The sequence below is a fragment of the Crinia signifera genome, unplaced genomic scaffold, assembly GCF_055691185.1.
Source record: "Crinia signifera unplaced genomic scaffold, ASM5569118v1 HAP2_SCAFFOLD_174, whole genome shotgun sequence".
Classification (NCBI taxonomy): Eukaryota; Metazoa; Chordata; class Amphibia; order Anura; family Myobatrachidae; genus Crinia; species Crinia signifera.
In genome coordinates, this window is record NW_028142067.1 from 3,072 (window position 1) to 21,095 (window position 18,024).

Consider the following 18,024-nt stretch of genomic DNA (forward strand, 5'->3'; position numbering starts at 1 on the left):
CTCTCTCTCCACCCTCCACCCTCTCTCTCTCCACCCTCTCTCTTTCCACCCTCTCTCTCTCTCTCCACTCTCTCTCTCGCCTCACCCTCTCTCTCTCTCTCTCGCCTCACCCCCCCTCTCTCTCTCTCTCGCCTCACCTCTCTCTCTCGCCTCACCCTCTCTCTCTCTCGCCTCACCCTCTCTCTCTCGCCTCACCCTCTCTCTCTCGCCTCACTCTCTCTCTCTCTCGCCTCACCCTCTCTCTCTCTCTCGCCTCACCCTCTCTCTCTCTCGCCTCACCCTCTCTCTCGCCTCACCCTCTCTCTCTCGCCTCACCCTCTCTCCACCCACTCTCTCTCTCTCTCTCTCTCTCTCTACCCTCTTTCTCTCCACCCTCTCTCTCTCTCCACCCTCTCTCGCCTCACCCTCTCTCTCTCTCTCTCGCCTCACCCTCTCTCTCGCCTCACCCTCTCTCTCTCTCGCCTCACTCTCTCTCTCTCCACCCTCTCTCTCTCCCTCTCTCCACCCTCTCTCTCTCCCTCTCTCTCTCCACCCTCTCTCTCTCTCCACCATCTCTCTCTCCACCCTCTCTCTCTCCACCTCTCTCTCTCTCTCCACCCTATCTCACTTCACCCTCTCTCTCTCTCACCTCACCCTCTCTCTCTCTCGCCTCTCTCTCGCCTCTCTCCCTCTCTCTCTCTCGCCTCACCCTCTCTCTCGCCTCACCCTCTCGCCTCACCCTCTCTCTCTCTCGCCTCACCCTCTCTCTCTCCTCACCCTCTCTCTCTCCTCACCCTCTCTCTCTCTCGCCTCACCCTCTCTCTCGCCTCACCCTCTCTCTCGCCTCACCCTCACTCTCTCTCACCCTCACTCTCTCTCTCTCTCTCGCCTCACCCTCTCTCGCCTCACCCTCTCTCCACCCTCTTTCTCTCGCCTCACCCTCTCTCCACCCTCTCTCTCTCTCTACCCTCTCTCTCTCCACCCTCTCTCTCCCATTCCCAGCAGTCACCTCTCTGGTCACATCCCCCTGTGTTGCTGTATAATGCCCCAATCCCAGCAGTCACCTCTCCGGTCTCATCCTCTGGTGATACTGTATAATGTCTCATTCCCAGCAGACACCTCTCTGGTTACATTCTTCTGATGTTACTGTATACTGTCCCATACCCAGCAGTCACCTCTCCGGTCACATCCCCCGGTGTTACTGTATAATGTCCCCATTTCCATAACCCGTGTTACTGTATAATGTCCCAATCCCAGCAGTCTTCTCTCCGGTCACATCCCCAGGTGTTACTGTATAATGTCCCATTCCCAGCTGTATCCTCTTAGGTCACATCCCCCGATGTTTACTGTATCATGTCCCATTTACAGCAGTCACCTCCCCGGTGTTACTGTATAATTCCACATTCCCAGCAGTCACATCTCTGGTCACATCCCCCGATGTTACTGTATAATGCCTCATTCCCAGCGGGCACCTCTCCGGTGTTACTGTATAATTCCCCATTCCAGCAGTCACCTCTCTGGTCACATCCCTCGGTGCTAATGTATAATGTCCCATTCCCAGCAGTCACCTCTCTGGTCACCCCCCCCCCCATTGTTACTGTATAATGCCCCATTCCCAGCAGTCACCTCTCCGGTCTCATCCTCTGGTGTTACTGTATAATGACCCATTCCCAGCAGTCATGGTCAAATCCCCTATTGTTACTGTATAATGCCCCATTCCCAGCAGTCACCTCTCCGGTCACATCCCCCGGTGTTACTGTATAATGTTCCATTCCCAGCAGTCATCTCTCTGGTCACAACCCCCGATGTTACTGTATAATGTCCCATTCCCAGCAGTCACCTCCCCCGGTGTTACTGTATAATGACCTATTCCCAGCAGTCACCTCTCCGGTCAGCAGCTGGATGATTTTGTTGGTGAGTTTCAGGATCTTATGGTCATTGTCTCTCTCATTTATCAATGAGTGAGGTTAAGGCACAGTCTTGGAATCCTGGGTCTTGATCCCTCTTCTGAACACATAGGGACGGCTGCTGCTGGGTGTCTCACATTCACCGTCCTTCTTCGGTGGCACATAATCCTAAGTGAGGAGAAAAATGTTAAATCAACTGCACTGATGGTATAGCAGCTCTCATAAATGCAAAGGTTCTGAGGGGTAAAAAAGAGCGATGGGATAAGTTTATACGAGTGACACCTGTAAAGTAAAAATGTATTAGTAAAATAATGTTTACACTCCTTTTGGAGGATGTGAGGTGAGAGAGGGAGATTGTCGTGCTGTCCCTACTAACCCTAACCTTACAGAGGCAGCGGTATTCCTCAGCTCAGTTGCTGTCCGCTTCTGGGTGGAATCTTCTGTTGCGGCTTTGGTCCCGGGGCGCGGCTTGCTGACGTCAGCGACTGGCGTGTCGGTACTTCGGGCAGCAGCAAAGTCTCCAACCTGTTTCATGCCTCGCTGGGCACTTTGTCAAGGTGGGGTGACTGATAGAAGTTGCTCCCTGTATGTAAGGAAATGAAGTAGAAATTCACATCCAATTTTAACATTTTGTGTATTTCAAAAATGTAAAGAAATAAAAAAAGTTTGGACATTTTCCGAGCAACAATCTGGTTGGAACAAATATTTTAACGACATTTTGGGTGTCACGAACGGTGAAACGGTGTCAAGGCATGCATTATATGTAATAGTAGAGTGCAAGACTAATAAAAACACTAATAAAGAGATTACATCTCCATATGTGCCAAAGTGGTTTGTGCAAAATGCTAGTGAACAGCTAATGAACCCAATACACCAATCATGTCCAAACTATGGCCCGCCAGCTTTTGTGAAACTGCAAGTCCCATCATGCCTTGCCACAGTTTTGCTATTAGGGAATACTAAAACTATGTCAAGGCATGCTGGGATGTGTAGTTTCAAAACAGCTGAAGGGCCACATTTTGGACATGCCTGCAACATACGCTCAGTGACAAACAAGCTTTAAAATCAAAGTCAATTGTTTGGTGACCCGACTCCCAGGCTGCACCTCACCTGGATTTCTCCTCGCACCCTTCACGCACAGTAGGGCAATAAGCTGCATCTAGTTTATTTAGGGCGCAAAAATGCAGCCGACAAGACCAGGGCAAGTGCTGCGAACAATTCATTAGCTCCCACTACATTAGGCAAGAGCTACGGGTGCACAAAACAATTGAATCACCATTATATGTTGTTTAGCACCTTACATAAATTATATATATATTTTTTATTATTATTATTTTAATATGCAGTACAGTAAGACCAGCAACCCTTACCACCAGCATAGCTCTGCCCCAACACTCATGAAGCACCGCCTACATGTTTTGATTGGCCCACAATCCAATCAGTCAAAGAAAATGGATCACCATCAATAGGTAAAAACATTGATGGTCATCCATTGCATAGTATGCCACAATCAATGGGCAGTTGCACTATTGTCATCAATTGCAAAGACGTCCATCCCTAAAGCTGTGCACACACAGTGCAAGTGAGCCTCTGCGCTAAGTTTGCAGTTAAGCACAGATGGCTCAGCATTGTGTGCTGAACAATCTGTCACGGCCAGTGTTCTCTGGTGTGAGAACACTGGCGATGACTAGATTTATAACTGGATGCAGTGTAAATCTAGTCAGGCAACAGCGACGCGCGGGACCGCGCAATCGTCATCACCAGAGGGTATACACGTGGAGTGATCCTTTTTTCATTTCTAAGCGATCTAGTCAGATCACTTAGAAATAAATGAGTTTTGGGGAAAGGGGAACGTGGGGCAATCAGTCGCACAGGTTTTATCAAAGCAGTATTGTTCTCATTTACCCTCAGTGTATTTGTACATCGGTTGGTTAACCGTGAGTAGGGAGGGTGTGCTACCACTGGACACAGGTTTGACAATTTTTGGAAAGAAGAGAAAGTATGTCTCTGTGTGGTGCACAGGTTATTAAGAAAGTAAAATTTAACTTTTATTTGGATATGTTTAAAAGAATGTAGCGAAATATAGACAGACAGTGACACATAAAGACACACACAGTGTAGGTTTAAAAAGGATAGAAATCCTTACTCAGTGTGATCCAACTCAATATCCTCCTAGATGTTGGTTAGATTCTATGTATTAGTAATAATGGTTTATTGTACAGTTTTCCACAGTGGAATTTTGTGCGTTTAAGTCGCCTATTACTGATCTGCTGGTAACAAAATTATCTGGGTTTATGTTCCCCTGTGATGTTACTGATCAGATTACTTCACATCACAAATAGGGTAGGCAATATGGTGCCCCGCGGGTCACCCCTCAAGCGGTGCGTGTCTGGTGAGATCTGCCACCTCTGCACCAGCACTGCGCGCCGCAAATGAGAGGGAGAGCCGCGTCAATGAGGACGTGTACCCTGCAGAGGAGCTCCGGCGTGTTAGAGTCAGCGCCGGAGATCTCCGTCTGTTAGGAGTCAGATCTGAGCGCTGCGGACGTCACGCAAGTAGCGCCTCTGACTGAGCGGTCCAGTGAGAACTGGCATACCGCTCCGACTAAACGATTTTAAGCTAATACAGATCAAAATACATGTAATAGGGATAGGGGAGAGGAGGAGAGCACAGAGTGGACCTAGACACTCAGTGTGCTCTCCTCCTCTCCCCTACTTTCTCACTTAGAAATAAGCCTCATATCCCCCTGGGCGGGATGTATTAATGTACATCACTGACCCTCGTCTGCCAGCCGCCGCGATGCTACCGCATATGTACTAACATATGCGGCTAGCATCGGGTTGCGGTGACGGAGACCCCCGCGATACCTGTAATGTGGTGTGCGGGGGTCTCTGTCACATCCTGGCGGCTGTCAGTGTCCCCCTGCCTCTCCTCCTCCTCCCTACAGCCGGATGTCCTCCCCGGCTGTGACACCTGCTGGGGGAGGAGGAGATCGATGGAGGACGGGAGGGGGGGGGAGGTCGCAAGGACGGTGGGCGGCGATAGAAGCCCATAGGCATCTATAGGGTATCGCCACCCAGAGGTGGCGATACCCTGCCAGGCGGAGACGGGGCGGACGGGTAATGGTACATAGGGAAATGCGGTAAAACCCCCGTTTTACCACATTTTCCCTTTAGTACATCCCGCCCCCTGTGTGTATGCCCCATTAGGATAGTAGATAATACAGTATACACTTTAGACTACAGTATAACTAATGTGACAATAATCCCTGTATAACATACCTCCCAACTTCTGTGTTGGGGAAATAGGGGGTGGGGCGTATGCAAATGAGGGCACAGCTTATGCTAATTAGCCGCGACCTCATTTTCATACGAGAATAGACGCGGTACTTGTGTAGTTTCACGGCCCCGGAATTGCAGAGGCTCGCATGCCGCTCTAGCTATGAAACTTGGCAGCCTGCCAGGTAGCGTAGCGCTGCGCGTGCCAAATGTAATGAAGTGTATCGTGTAAAAAACAGACAAACGGGGCTTAAAACAAACAAACGGGGCTTATAAATCGCACACCCCGGCACATCGCAAACCCCGGCACACCGCTGGTGTTCCCAATGTAGACGCTAACTTATTTAGCGTCTCAATTCACACTCCCGGCACTTCGGCTTAGACGTGCGCGGACAGCGTTACGTAGTCAGTCAGGGAGCTACGCAGTTTGCGTAGTCAGTCAGCAGTAGCCCTGTATGAGACACTGAGGTGAATGTGTTCCTGAATCAGCCTCACTATCCACGCTCACCCGAAGCGTGGAGAGCCCCGCGAGGGGCGGCGGTACGCGTCCTACGACCTTTTCATACCCCCACTATCCACTTCGGCATGGAGTTGAGAATAGAATAGTGTGGCGAGCGCAGCGAGCCACAGAGCCCGAAGCGTGGCGAGCGCAGTGAGCCGCGCGAGGGGACACGCATACCTTCACAGCTATCTGCGTCCCCTCGCGGGCTTCACAGGTGTCAGCGTCCGCTCGCCACGCTTCGGGCTTACGCTGACACCTGTGAAGCCCGCGAGGGGACGCGGATAGCTGTGAAGGTATCAGCGTGCGCTCGCCACGCTTCGGGCTCGCTGCGCTCGCCACACTATTCTATTCTCAACTCCACGCTGACGTGGATAGTGGGGGTATGAAAAGGTCGTAGGACGCGTACCGCCACGCTTCGGGTGGCCGTAGATAGTGGGATTTACACGGTCCACAGCTGTGGCGTCCACTAGTGGCACTGAGGGTGGGTTTCAATAGTGTTCCCCTAGGGCCACCTAAATTTAAATGCTTTTGCGTCTAAATTTAAATGTACCCCTTCACCTAAGTAAATCCAGACGCATTTGCGTCTGGGTTTACAAGCCCCAACACCTTTGCGGCTTGCAAGGCGCCTGTATTCTAACGCTTTAGCGTCTGAATCCAGGCTTTCCGGCTTCTTAGCGGCTATCTATGTGACTCGAGATTCAAACGCAGTTGCGTCTGAATCTCGCGTACAGTTTAGAAGCGCCGGCATCGCTGTGCCGGGGTGTGCACTTTAACATACCCCCGTTGTCAGCGGTGCCCAGGCGCTGCCTATTTCACTGTGGAACTACAAGTGCCACAGTGACATTGACCTGTCAGCGCTGCTGCTGGCCGGCAGCTACGCTGTTTACATACAGCTAGTGCGGCACAAGCTCAGTCAGACAGAGCTAGAGCGGCACGCGCACGGTTAATCAGAGCCTCTGGCAGGCTGCCAAGTTTCATAGCTAGAGCGGCACGCGAGCCTCTGCACTTCCGGCGCCGTGAAACTACTCAAGTACCATAGACGCTGTGCGCATGCGCACAGCATCTATTCTACTAGATTGGGGGTCTCCCAACTGCCACCCCCCGCAGCGGGACAATGCCTGCCGTGGGTGGGACAGCGGGACAGGACCCGAAAATCGGGACTGTCCCGCTGTAATCGTGACAGTTGGGAGGTATGGTATAACCATCCAGCAAGCAATCCCGTACATGTACTTGGTGTCACCTGAACGCAGCAGTGATCCCAGCCTATATACAGTATGCCCAGTTTTCCTACATCTGCACTAATGGCTACGTGCAGTTTGCTAGCCTGTACGGTTTGGCGCACCTGTATCTCACCACATTGGCATGCCGGGCACATATTTACCATTACACTCACATGTGTTTATTATCATAGAACATAGCAAAGCGCGCATAGCTACTGCAGCAGAGAGAGAGAACATATGGTATACACACAGAGGCTTTCCATAGATTATAATCTGGTCTATATACACCTGTGTCACACTTTGGGAAAGCAGATAGATAATATACAGTGTATAATAATGCAGACAGCACTGGGGCTGAGATATTACAACCTGAGCCATAGAGTAGCGCTGCTGAGGATACACTGGTATGCCCATACACATAGATATCCCCAGTAGCACCATACAGCAGCCCTGTGGGAGTCACATACATGACCAACATACAGACTGAGCTCCAGTCCTCACCCACAGGTTGCTCAATGCTCAGGGGGTGTTCTGCACATGTGCACTTACCAGCCGCTTCTTCTACGCAGGGGCAGAGCGTCCATGGCGTCCCAGTCAGTGACTGCCTCCATCAGAGCAGCCGGGGCAGAGTGCTCATGTAGGGGGAGCAGCAGTGATGACGATGCAATATGTGCCAGGTGTAGTTCCAGCAGCTGCCAATAGGTGGCGATGGTGCGGCACAGCGTGAATGACGTCACTGCATTGTAGCTACGAGATACACGGACAGTCCGTGTATGAGTGGCTGGTACAGTGGCGTGTACCGTTAGTTCAGCGTCTGGGACAGCCACTCAGGCTGAGCCACCACGGGTTCGAATCCTCCTCCAGTGTCTGCTGTTTCAGGGGCGTGGGGTGTAGCGCCTTCGGATCCGGGAGCAGCCTGAGTTTTTGACTCATCCACTGATACCACAATATTTTCTGCTCAAACTACATAATATTAATAATTAGCCACCATATATAACCAGGAGGAATAACTTTAAGTGGGGGCAGGACGGAGACTGTGTACAGACCAATTACCATTACGGCTGCTCTGATGGAGGTAGTCACTGACTGGGACGCCATGGACGCTCTGCCCCTGCGTAGAATATACAGTTTATTCATTGGCACAAAACAGCAAAATAGGTTAAAATTAAAAAAGTGCATTAAGAAAAAGTGAATAGAAATTGGAGCTGTGTGTCCGTGTCGCTGTACACTTATACAGTGCCCGTGTCAGCAGATTTCCACATACACAATTTTCTTTAATAACTCATGTCGACCTATTCCTGTGTTGACCTTTTTCATGCAGCCTTTTGGATTGTGTCGACCATTTTCAGCGTCAATTTAAACCAGGTCGATCTTTTTCATATGTAGACCTTTTCACTGCAGACCAATAGATCTAATTACTGTTGACTTAATGACCCTCACCCCTGGTCACAGCATCTATAAACTGTTATGTAGGACAGGAGACAAGTCCCGAAAACGAATAGCATTCCTCCCAACTGTCCTGATTACAGTGGTACGGTCCCGCTATTTGGAGCCTGCCCTGATGTCCCTTGAGGGGAGGTGATCATGGCTGCTCTGCTTTGTGGGGCAGCCGGTGATTGCTGGATAGGTGCAGCAAGGAGAGACGGGGCTGGGTACGCTGGCAAAGAAGATGGAAAACCCGGGGCCTCGATGCCCGGTCCCGCCCCCGTTGCACATAGCCCCACCCCTTTCCAGGGCCAGCTGCATGCAGGTCCCACTGATCTATTGGTAAAAGTTGGAAGGCATGTTTGATGTTCTGTGTATACAATACATTCCTTTTTCTTTTTTAATAGTAGGATCGGCAGCAATTAGCTGTATGCTCTGGCCTTCGTCTGCGGATCTTCACCTCCAATGAAGTGTATGGCCTTTGTCAAACATACATAAAAAAAATAAAAAAATGATACCCGATCTATTGTCTGCGGGCGCGGCCTGACGGGCAACCCGTACAGACAGACGTGATTCTAGTCTGGCTCTAAACACAGATATTTCTCCATTCCCTGGAGAGAAATTGGCCTCACACTCCTTGCTGAAACAGGTAAGGATCATATGGTCGACCTAAAGATTGTCGACAGTCATTAGGTCAACATACTGCAAGGTTAACAGGTCAACAGGTCATTTGGTCCAAAAAAGCATTAGGTCGAAATGGTCTAGCTCAACATGGGGTTTTGTACTTTTTTTTTTTACCCGAATGCCGACACAGTCAACATGGACACAGGATTAAGTGCACCGCATCCCCTCGCATGTCTGGCTGTGCTTGGCACTCTATGTTATTCTCCTACCACACCCTAGTGCAGGCATTCCCAACCACGGTCCTCAAGGCACACCAACATTACAGGTTTTAATGATATCCAGGCTTGAGCACAGGTGACTTAATTAGTACCTGTGATTTGGATTAATCCATCTGTGCTGAAGCCTGGATATCACTAAAACCTGCACTGTTGGTGTGTCCTGAGGACCGTGGTTGGGAACGCCTGCCCTAGTGGATGGTAGGGCATGAAATTCCGCCTGTCAGCACATGTCGGCTCAAAAAAAAAACCAAAATTCCAGTGAAAAACCCAGTCGACCTAGACCATGTTGACCTAATGACCTGTCGACCTAGACCCATGTCGACTTTGCAGTATGTCGACCTGATGACTTTCGACCATCTGATACCGCTGATACCGGTTAATAGATAGAGGTTATCAATCCGCACGGCCTGTAATTGGTATAGCTATCTCACCCCTGCATTACTATATTAAGTATCAATTGGTAATGGGGGAGGCGCACCCAGGAATATGTATTAGACTTGGAAGCAAAGAAAGATAAAGTATTCCTACAAGGGGCAATCTAGGTTAGCATATATTAATGTTCTGATTAATGTTATAGGTACATTAATAAAGTGACCCAAGAAACAGAGAATTGGCTAAAACATGATGTTTATTGATTCATTTATTAAGGACAGCGAAATATTAACCCCTTCCCGACATTTGACGTACATTTACGTCATGGCCGGGATGTTCTTCCCGACACATGGCATAAATGTACGTCACGACTTTAAACTGTCACTGCGTCTAGAGACGCAGTGACAGAGGGACGATGTCTGCTGTCCCTGACAGCAGACATGTCCCTGCATGCCCAGGGGGGGCTGCGATGCCGCCCCCCCGTCGGCGATCGCTGTGATTGGCTGTTCAGTGTGAACAGCCATTCACAGCGGTTTCCTGTGTTACCAGCGAATCAGACGCTCGGTAACACAGGTGTCAATCACCGCCGGGCGTCAGGGGGCATGAGGGGGTCATCGGTGACGATGACACCTCACCCCACCCTCACCCCACCTGCCCCCAAGGCTGTGATTGATCCGTCGGACCGACAGCCAATCACAGCCAAGGCGCGACATTTAAACTAACGGTGACTGCGCTGCAGACGCCATTCCGGTCTGGAATAGCGTGCAGAGCGGTCACCGTGCCTATCTGCCGTGATACTGACCTGATCCTTGCTAATACTTACCTGATCCTTGCAAATACCTTACCTGATCACCTGATCACTGCTTGTAGCGTGCTGGACGCTTCCTGGATCTGACTTCTTGGGACTTCCTGCTGCTGCTGCAGTGTGATAGAGAGATAGAGAGATAGAGAGAGAGATAGAGAGAGATAGAGAGATAGTGACAGAGAGAGCTATATTTTGTGTCTGCTACCCCCCCTTTTTGGGGGTGCAGGTTTTTTTTATATATAAATAACTGTCAGTGCTGCTGCTGCAGTGTCATAGAGTGATAGATAGTGATAGATAGTGATAGATAGTGACAGATAGAGAGATTTGTGTCTGCTACCCCCCCTTTTTGGGGGTGCAGGTTTTTTTTTATATATATAACTGTCAGTGCTGCTGCTGCAGTGTCATAGAGTGATAGATAGTGATAGATAGTGAGAGATAGAGAGATAGAGAGAGATAGTGACAGAGAGTGATAGAGAGTGTATATTTTGTGTCTGCTACCCCCCCTTTTTGGGGGTGCAGGTTTTTTTTTATACATATAACTGTCAGTGCTGCTGCTGCAGTGTCCTAGAGTGATAGATAGTGATAGATAGTGATAGATAGTGATAGATAGTGATAGATAGTGAGAGATAGAGAGAGATAGTGACAGAGAGTGATAGAGAGTGTATATTTTGTGTCTGCTACCCCCCCCCTTTTGTGCTGATCAGTATATCTGTGCTGATCAGCAACTTTTTGGGGGCGCAGGGTTTTTTTTTTTATATATACCTGTCAGTTGCTGCCAGTTGCACTGTCAGTTGCACCAAAGGTTGTGCACCTGCTGCCCCTCACTGGTAATCAGTGTCGCATCACTGATCACCTTTTTTTTTTTTGAGAGTGCTGTGGGGTCTTTTTTTAATTTTTTTTTTACACACACTGTGATTTTGTGGGTGTCCTGTGGCCACTGTGCGCTGATCAGTGACGTACATCACTGATCAGCTTTTTCGGCACAGGGTTGATCTATTTTTTTTTTTTTTTGATCAAATTCCTGTTGCCTTTGAGCGCTGTTCAGTGACGGACGTTACTGACCAACATCTGTGCTCAATTTTTGGCGCAGGACCTTTTTTTTTTTTTTTAACCCCTTCAATTTTTTTTTTTTTATTGGGATCAAATTCCTGTATAAAGTATTTTTTTTTTCTGCACTACATACACACTACACACTACATACCCCCCGGGTTGAAATAAAGTTTGTACCCCCCCCTACACTATACACGTGTTGAAACATTTCACTACCAGTAAAACAAAAATAAAAATGGTATCCCAAATGTCATCCCAAATGTCATCCCAGTCATCCAGAAGAATGTATTCAGCGGAGGAGGCATATGCCATGCTTGCCTCTGACTCTGACACAGCCAGTGATGCAAGCGGGGAATTTGAAGGATTTGTCTTAAGCTCCTCTTCCTCCTCTGGTGATGAGGGACCCCCTCAAAGACGCCCCCGTAGAGCAGCTGAGACCCCCCCAATAATTGATCTCGTATGGACCCCACCACCAGACAATTTTGTGCCCCAGGTTCCTGAGTTTTTGGCCATGCCAGGAATCCAATTTGATTCCACAGGTCTCAGAGAAATTGACTTTTTCAAATTATTTTTCTCTGATGATTTTATAAATTTAATGGTGGACCAAACTAATTTATATGCCCAGCAGTTTATTGCTCAAAACCCCACGTCATCATTTGCTAGGTGGACCCCTGTAGATGCAGTAGAGATGATGACGTTTTGGGGTCTGGTGTTTCATATGGGCATAGTAAAAAAGCCAGAAATTAGGCAATATTGGAGTACAGATGTTCTGTACAGCACCCAATTTTACCGTATGGCCATGCCCCGGGCTCGATTTGAGACGATCCTTACATTTTTGCATTACAACGATAATGCACAGTGCCCTCCCAGAGATGATCCCACCTTTGACCGGCTATTCAAAGTCAGGCCGGTCATTGATCATTTCAGTGCCAAATTTGCAGAGATGTACATCCCTGAAAAATTTATTTGTATTGACGAGTCCCTTATACATTTTAAAGGAAGGGTTAAATTCCGCCAGTACCTTCCCAGTAAGAGGGCAAGGTATGGCATAAAAATGTATAAGCTGTGTGAAAGCACCTCAGGGTACACCCACAGGTTTAGGGTATATGAAGGGAAGGATTCAAGAATTGAACCGCCAGAATGCCCCCCCTCCCTCGTAGGTGTTAGTGGAAAAATTGTCTGGGATTTAGTGCACCCCTTCCTGGATAAAGGTTATCACCTCTATGTGGATAACTTTTACACCAGCATCCCCCTGTTTAAGGCCCTTGGTTCAAGAGGTACAGCAGCTTGCGGTACTGTGCGCAAGAACCAAAGAGGCCTCCCAAAAACGCACATTGCCCAAGTAATGAGAAGGGGTGAAAGCAGGGGAATATGCACCGAAAATATGTTGTTGGTCAAATATAAGGACAAGAGGGATGTCCTTATACTGACAACAATTCACGGAGACAGTACCACCTCCGTCCCTGTACGAGGTACCAGTACCCACACCTCCAAACCTAATTGTATCCTGGATTACAATAAGTACATGGGCGGAGTGGATCTTTCAGATCAGGTACTGAAGCCGTACAGTGCCCTGCGGAAAACAAAAATCTGGTACAAGAAGCTGGCCGTGTATATCATCCAGATGGCACTGTATAACGCTTACGTGCTATTCCGTTCTACCGGCCAGAGGGTGACATTTATGCACTTTCAAGAGGAAGTCATAAAGGGCCTAATATTTGGGAACCAGCAGGCAGAGGGCCCCAGTACTTCTAGTACTGGCCCCCGTATTGTACCAGGGCAGCATTTTCCTGATGAAATCCCCTCCACTGGAAAAAAGGGCAGGACACAAAAAAGGTGCAAAGTTTGCTATAAAAAGGGAATAAGAAAGCAAACTATTTTCCAGTGTGACACTTGCCCCGACAAACCCGGCCTATGTATAAAGGAGTGTTTTAAAATATACCACACATCTATGGATTATTAGGTTCATAATTTCACCGTGCTTCGGGGGTCTTGCTAATGCGACATAGCACCCACCAAAATTCCACCAGAATCTGAGCTGCAAAATCCAAAAATCACTCCTTCCCTTCTGAGTCCTGCCATGCACCCAACTGGTATTTTTCGGTCACATGTGAGACATTGCCGTACTCGGGAGAAATTGGGGCACAGATTTTGGGGTGCTTTTTCTCCTTCATACCTTCTGAAAATGAAAAATTTTGAGCCAGAACTGCATTTTTGTGTAAAAAAATGTAATTTTTCATTTTCACTGCCCAGTTGTATCAAAATTGGTGAAACCCCTGGGGGTTTGAAATGTACACTATACCCCTAGATGAATTCCCTGAGGGGTGTAGTTTGCAAAATGGGGTCACTTGTGGGGGGGTTCCACTGTATTGGTGCTTTGGGGGTCTTGCTAATGCGACATAGCACCCACCAACATTCCACCAGAATTTGTGCTGCAAAATCCAAATATCACTCCTTCCCTTCTGAGTCCTGCCACTTTTTGGTCACACATGAGGCATTGCCGTACTCGGGAGAAATTGGGGCACAGATTTTGGGGTGCTTTTTCTCCTTCATACCTTCTGAAAATGAAAAATTTTGAGCCAGAACTGCATTTTTGTGTAAAAAAATGTAATTTTTCATTTTCACTGCCCAGTTGTATCAAAATTGGTGAAACCCCTGGGGGTTTGAAATGTACACTATACCCCTAGATGAATTCCCTGAGGGGTGTAGTTTGCAAAATGGGGTCACTTGTGGGGGGGTTCCACTGTATTGGTGCTTTGGGGGTCTTGCTAATGCGACATAGCACCCACCAACATTCCACCACCAAAAATCACTCCTTCCTTTCTGAGTCCTGCCATGCACCCAAATGGTATTTTTTGGTCACATGTGAGGCATTGCCGTACTCGGGAGAAATTGGGGCACAGACTTTGGGGTGCTTTGTCTCCTTCATTCCTTGTGAAAATGAAACATTTTGAGCCAGAACTGCATTTTTGTGTAAAAAATGTAATTTTGCATTTGCACAGCCCAGTTGTATCAAAATTGGTGAAACCCCTGGGGGTCTGAAATGTACACTATACCCCTAGATGAATTCCCTGAGGGGTGTAGTTTGCAAAATGGGGTCACTTGTGGGGGGGTTCCACTGTATTGGTGCTTGGGGGGTCTTGCTAATGCGACATAGCACCCACCAAAATTCCACCAGAATCTGAGCTGCAAAATCCCAAAATCACTCCTTCCCTTCTGAGTCCTGCCATGCACCCAAATGGTATTTTTTGGTCACATGTGAGGCATTGCTGTACTCGGGAGAAATTGGGGCACAGATTTTGGGGTGCTTTTTCTCCTTCATACCTTCTGAAAATGAAAAATTTTGAGCCAGAACTGCATTTTTGTGTAAAAAAATGTAATTTTTCATTTTCACTGCCCAGTTGTATCAAAATTGGTGAAACCCCTGGGGGTTTGAAATGTACACTATACCCCTAGATGAATTCCCTGAGGGGTGTAGTTTGCAAAATGGGGTCACTTGTGGGGGGGTTCCACTGTATTGGTGCTTTGGGGGTCTTGCTAATGCGACATAGCACCCACCAACATTCCACCACCAAAAATCACTCCTTCCTTTCTGAGTCCTGCCATGCACCCAAATGGTATTTTTTGGTCACATATGAGGCATTGCAATACTCGGGAGAAATTGGGGCACAGATTTTGGGGTGCTTTTTCTCCTTCATACCTTATGAAAATGAAAAATTTTGAGCCAGAACTGCATTTTTGTGTAAAAAAATGTAATTTTTCATTTTCACTGCCCAGTTGTATCAAAATTGGTGAAACCCCTGGGGGTTTGAAATGTACACTATACCCCTAGATGAATTCCCTGAGGGGTGTAGTTTGCAAAATGGGGTCACTTGTGGGGGGGTTCCACTGTATTGGTGCTTGGGGGGTCTTGCTAATGCAACATAGCACCCACCAACATTCCACCAGAATCTGAGCTGCAAAATCCAAAAATCACTCCTTCCTTTCTGAGTCCTGCCATGCACCCAAATGGTATTTTTTGGTCACATGTGAGGCATTGCCGTACTCGGGAGAAATTGGGGCACAGATTTTGGGGTGCTTTTTCTCCTTCATACCTTCTGAAAATGAAAAATTTTGAGCCAAAACTGCATTTTTGTGTAAAAAATGTAATTTTGCATTTGCACAGCCCAGTTGTATCAAAATTGGTGAAACCCCTGGGGGTTTGAAATGTACACTATACCCCTAGATGAATTCCCTGAGGGGTGTAGTTTGCAAAATGGGGTCACTTGTGGGGGGTTCCACTGTATTGGTGCTTGGGGGGTCTTGCTAATGCGACATAGCACCCACCAAAATTCCACCAGAATCTGAGCTGCAAAATCCAAAAATCACTCCTTCCCTTCTGAGTCCTGCCATGCACCCAAATGGTATTTTTTGGTCACATGTGAGGCATTGCCGTACTCGGGAGAAATTGGGGCACAGATTTTGGGGTGCTTTTTCTCCTTCATACCTTCTGAAAATGAAAAATTTTGAGCCAGAACTGCATTTTTGTGTAAAAAAATGTAATTTTTCATTTTCACTGCCCAGTTGTATCAAAATTGGTGAAACCCCTGGGGGTTTGAAATGTACACTATACCCCTAGATGAATTCCCTGAGGGGTGTAGTTTGCAAAATGGGGTCACTTGTGGGGGGGTTCCACTGTATTGGTGCTTTGGGGGTCTTGCTAATGCGACATAGCACCCACCAACATTCCACCACCAAAAATCACTCCTTCCCTTCTGAGTCCTGCCATGCACCCAACTGGTATTTTTTGGTCACATATGAGGCATTGCCATACTCGAGAGAAATTGGGGCACAGATTTTGGGGTGCTTTTTCTCCTTCATACCTTATGAAAATGAAAAATTTTGAGCCAGAACTGCATTTTTGTGTAAAAAAATGTAATTTTTCATTTTCACTGCCCAGTTGTATCAAAATTGGTGAAACCCCTGGGGGTTTGAAATGTACACTATACCCCTAGATGAATTCCCTGAGGGGTGTAGTTTGCAAAATGGGGTCACTTGTGGGGGGAGGGTTCCACTGTATTGGTGCTTGGGGGGTCTTGCTAATGCAACATAGCACCCATCAACATTCCACCAGAATCTGAGCTGCAAAATCCAAAAATCACTCCTTCCTTTCTGAGTCCTGCCATGCACCCAAATGGTATTTTTTGGTCACATGTGAGGCATTGCCGTACTCGGGAGAAATTGGGGCACAGATTTTGGGGTGCTTTGTCTCCTTCATTCCTTGTGAAAATGAAACATTTTGAGCCAGAACTGCATTTTTGTGTAAAAAATGTAATTTTGCATTTGCACAGCCCAGTTGTATCAAAATTGGTGAAACCCCTGGGGGTTTAAAATGTACACTATACCCCTAGATGAATTCCCTGAGGGGTGTAGTTTGCAAAATGGGGTCACTTGTGGGGGGGTTCCACTGTATTGGTGCTTGGGGGGTCTTGCTAATGCGACATAGCACCCACCAAAATTCCACCAGAATCTGAGCTGCAAAATCCAAAAATCACTCCTTCCCTTCTGAGTCCTGCCATGCACCCAAATGGTATTTTTTGGTCACATGTGAGGCATTGCCGTACTCGGGAGAAATTGGGGCACAGATTTTGGGGTGCTTTTTCTCCTTCATACCTTCTGAAAATGAAAAATTTTGAGCCAGAACTGCATTTTTGTGTAAAAAAATGTAATTTTTCATTTTCACTGCCCAGTTGTATCAAAATTGGTGAAACCCCTGGGGGTTTGAAATGTACACTATACCCCTAGATGAATTCCCTGAGGGGTGTAGTTTGCAAAATGGGGTCACTTGTGGGGGGGTTCCACTGTATTGGTGCTTTGGGGGTCTTGCTAATGCGACATAGCACCCACCAACATTCCACCACCAAAAATCACTCCTTCCTTTCTGAGTCCTGCCATGCACCCAAATGGTATTTTTTGGTCACATATGAGGCATTGCCATACTCGGGAGAAATTGGGGCACAGATTTTGGGGTGCTTTTTCTCCTTCATACCTTATGAAAATGAAAAATTTTGAGCCAGAACTGCATTTTTGTGTAAAAAAATGTAATTTTTCATTTTCACTGCCCAGTTGTATCAAAATTGGTGAAACCCCTGGGGGTTTGAAATGTACACTATACCCCTAGATGAATTCCCTGAGGGGTGTAGTTTGCAAAATGGGGTCACTTGTGGGGGGGTTCCACTGTATTGGTGCTTGGGGGGTCTTGCTAATGCGACATAGCACCCACCAAAATTCCACCAGAATCTGAGCTGCAAAATCCAAAAATCACTCCTTCCCTTCTGAGTCCTGCCATGCACCCAAATGGTATTTTTTGGTCACATGTGAGGCATTGCCGTACTCGGGAGAAATTGGGGCACAGATTTTGGGGTGCTTTTTCTCCTTCATACCTTATGAAAATGAAAAATTTTGAGCCGGAACTGCATTTTTGTGTAAAAAAATGTAATTTTTCATTTTCACTGCCCAGTTGTATCAAAATTGGTGAAACCCCTGGGGGTTTGAAATGTACACTATACCCCTAGATGAATTCCCTGAGGGGTGTAGTTTGCAAA

General features: G+C 47.5%; 1 long non-coding RNA gene across 1 annotated transcript; it reads right to left on the reverse strand.

Annotated features, from left to right (window-relative positions):
* Window positions 1-1,676: 1,676 nt before the first annotated feature.
* On the reverse strand, window positions 1,677-7,693 carry LOC146053719 (uncharacterized). The gene is made up of 3 exons (XR_014467755.1): window positions 7,436-7,693; window positions 2,269-2,469; window positions 1,677-2,054 (listed from the first exon to the last, which is right to left on the reverse strand). It is a non-coding gene; the product is annotated as an uncharacterized LOC146053719 (long non-coding RNA).
* Between the last annotated feature and the right edge of the window lie 10,331 nt (window positions 7,694-18,024).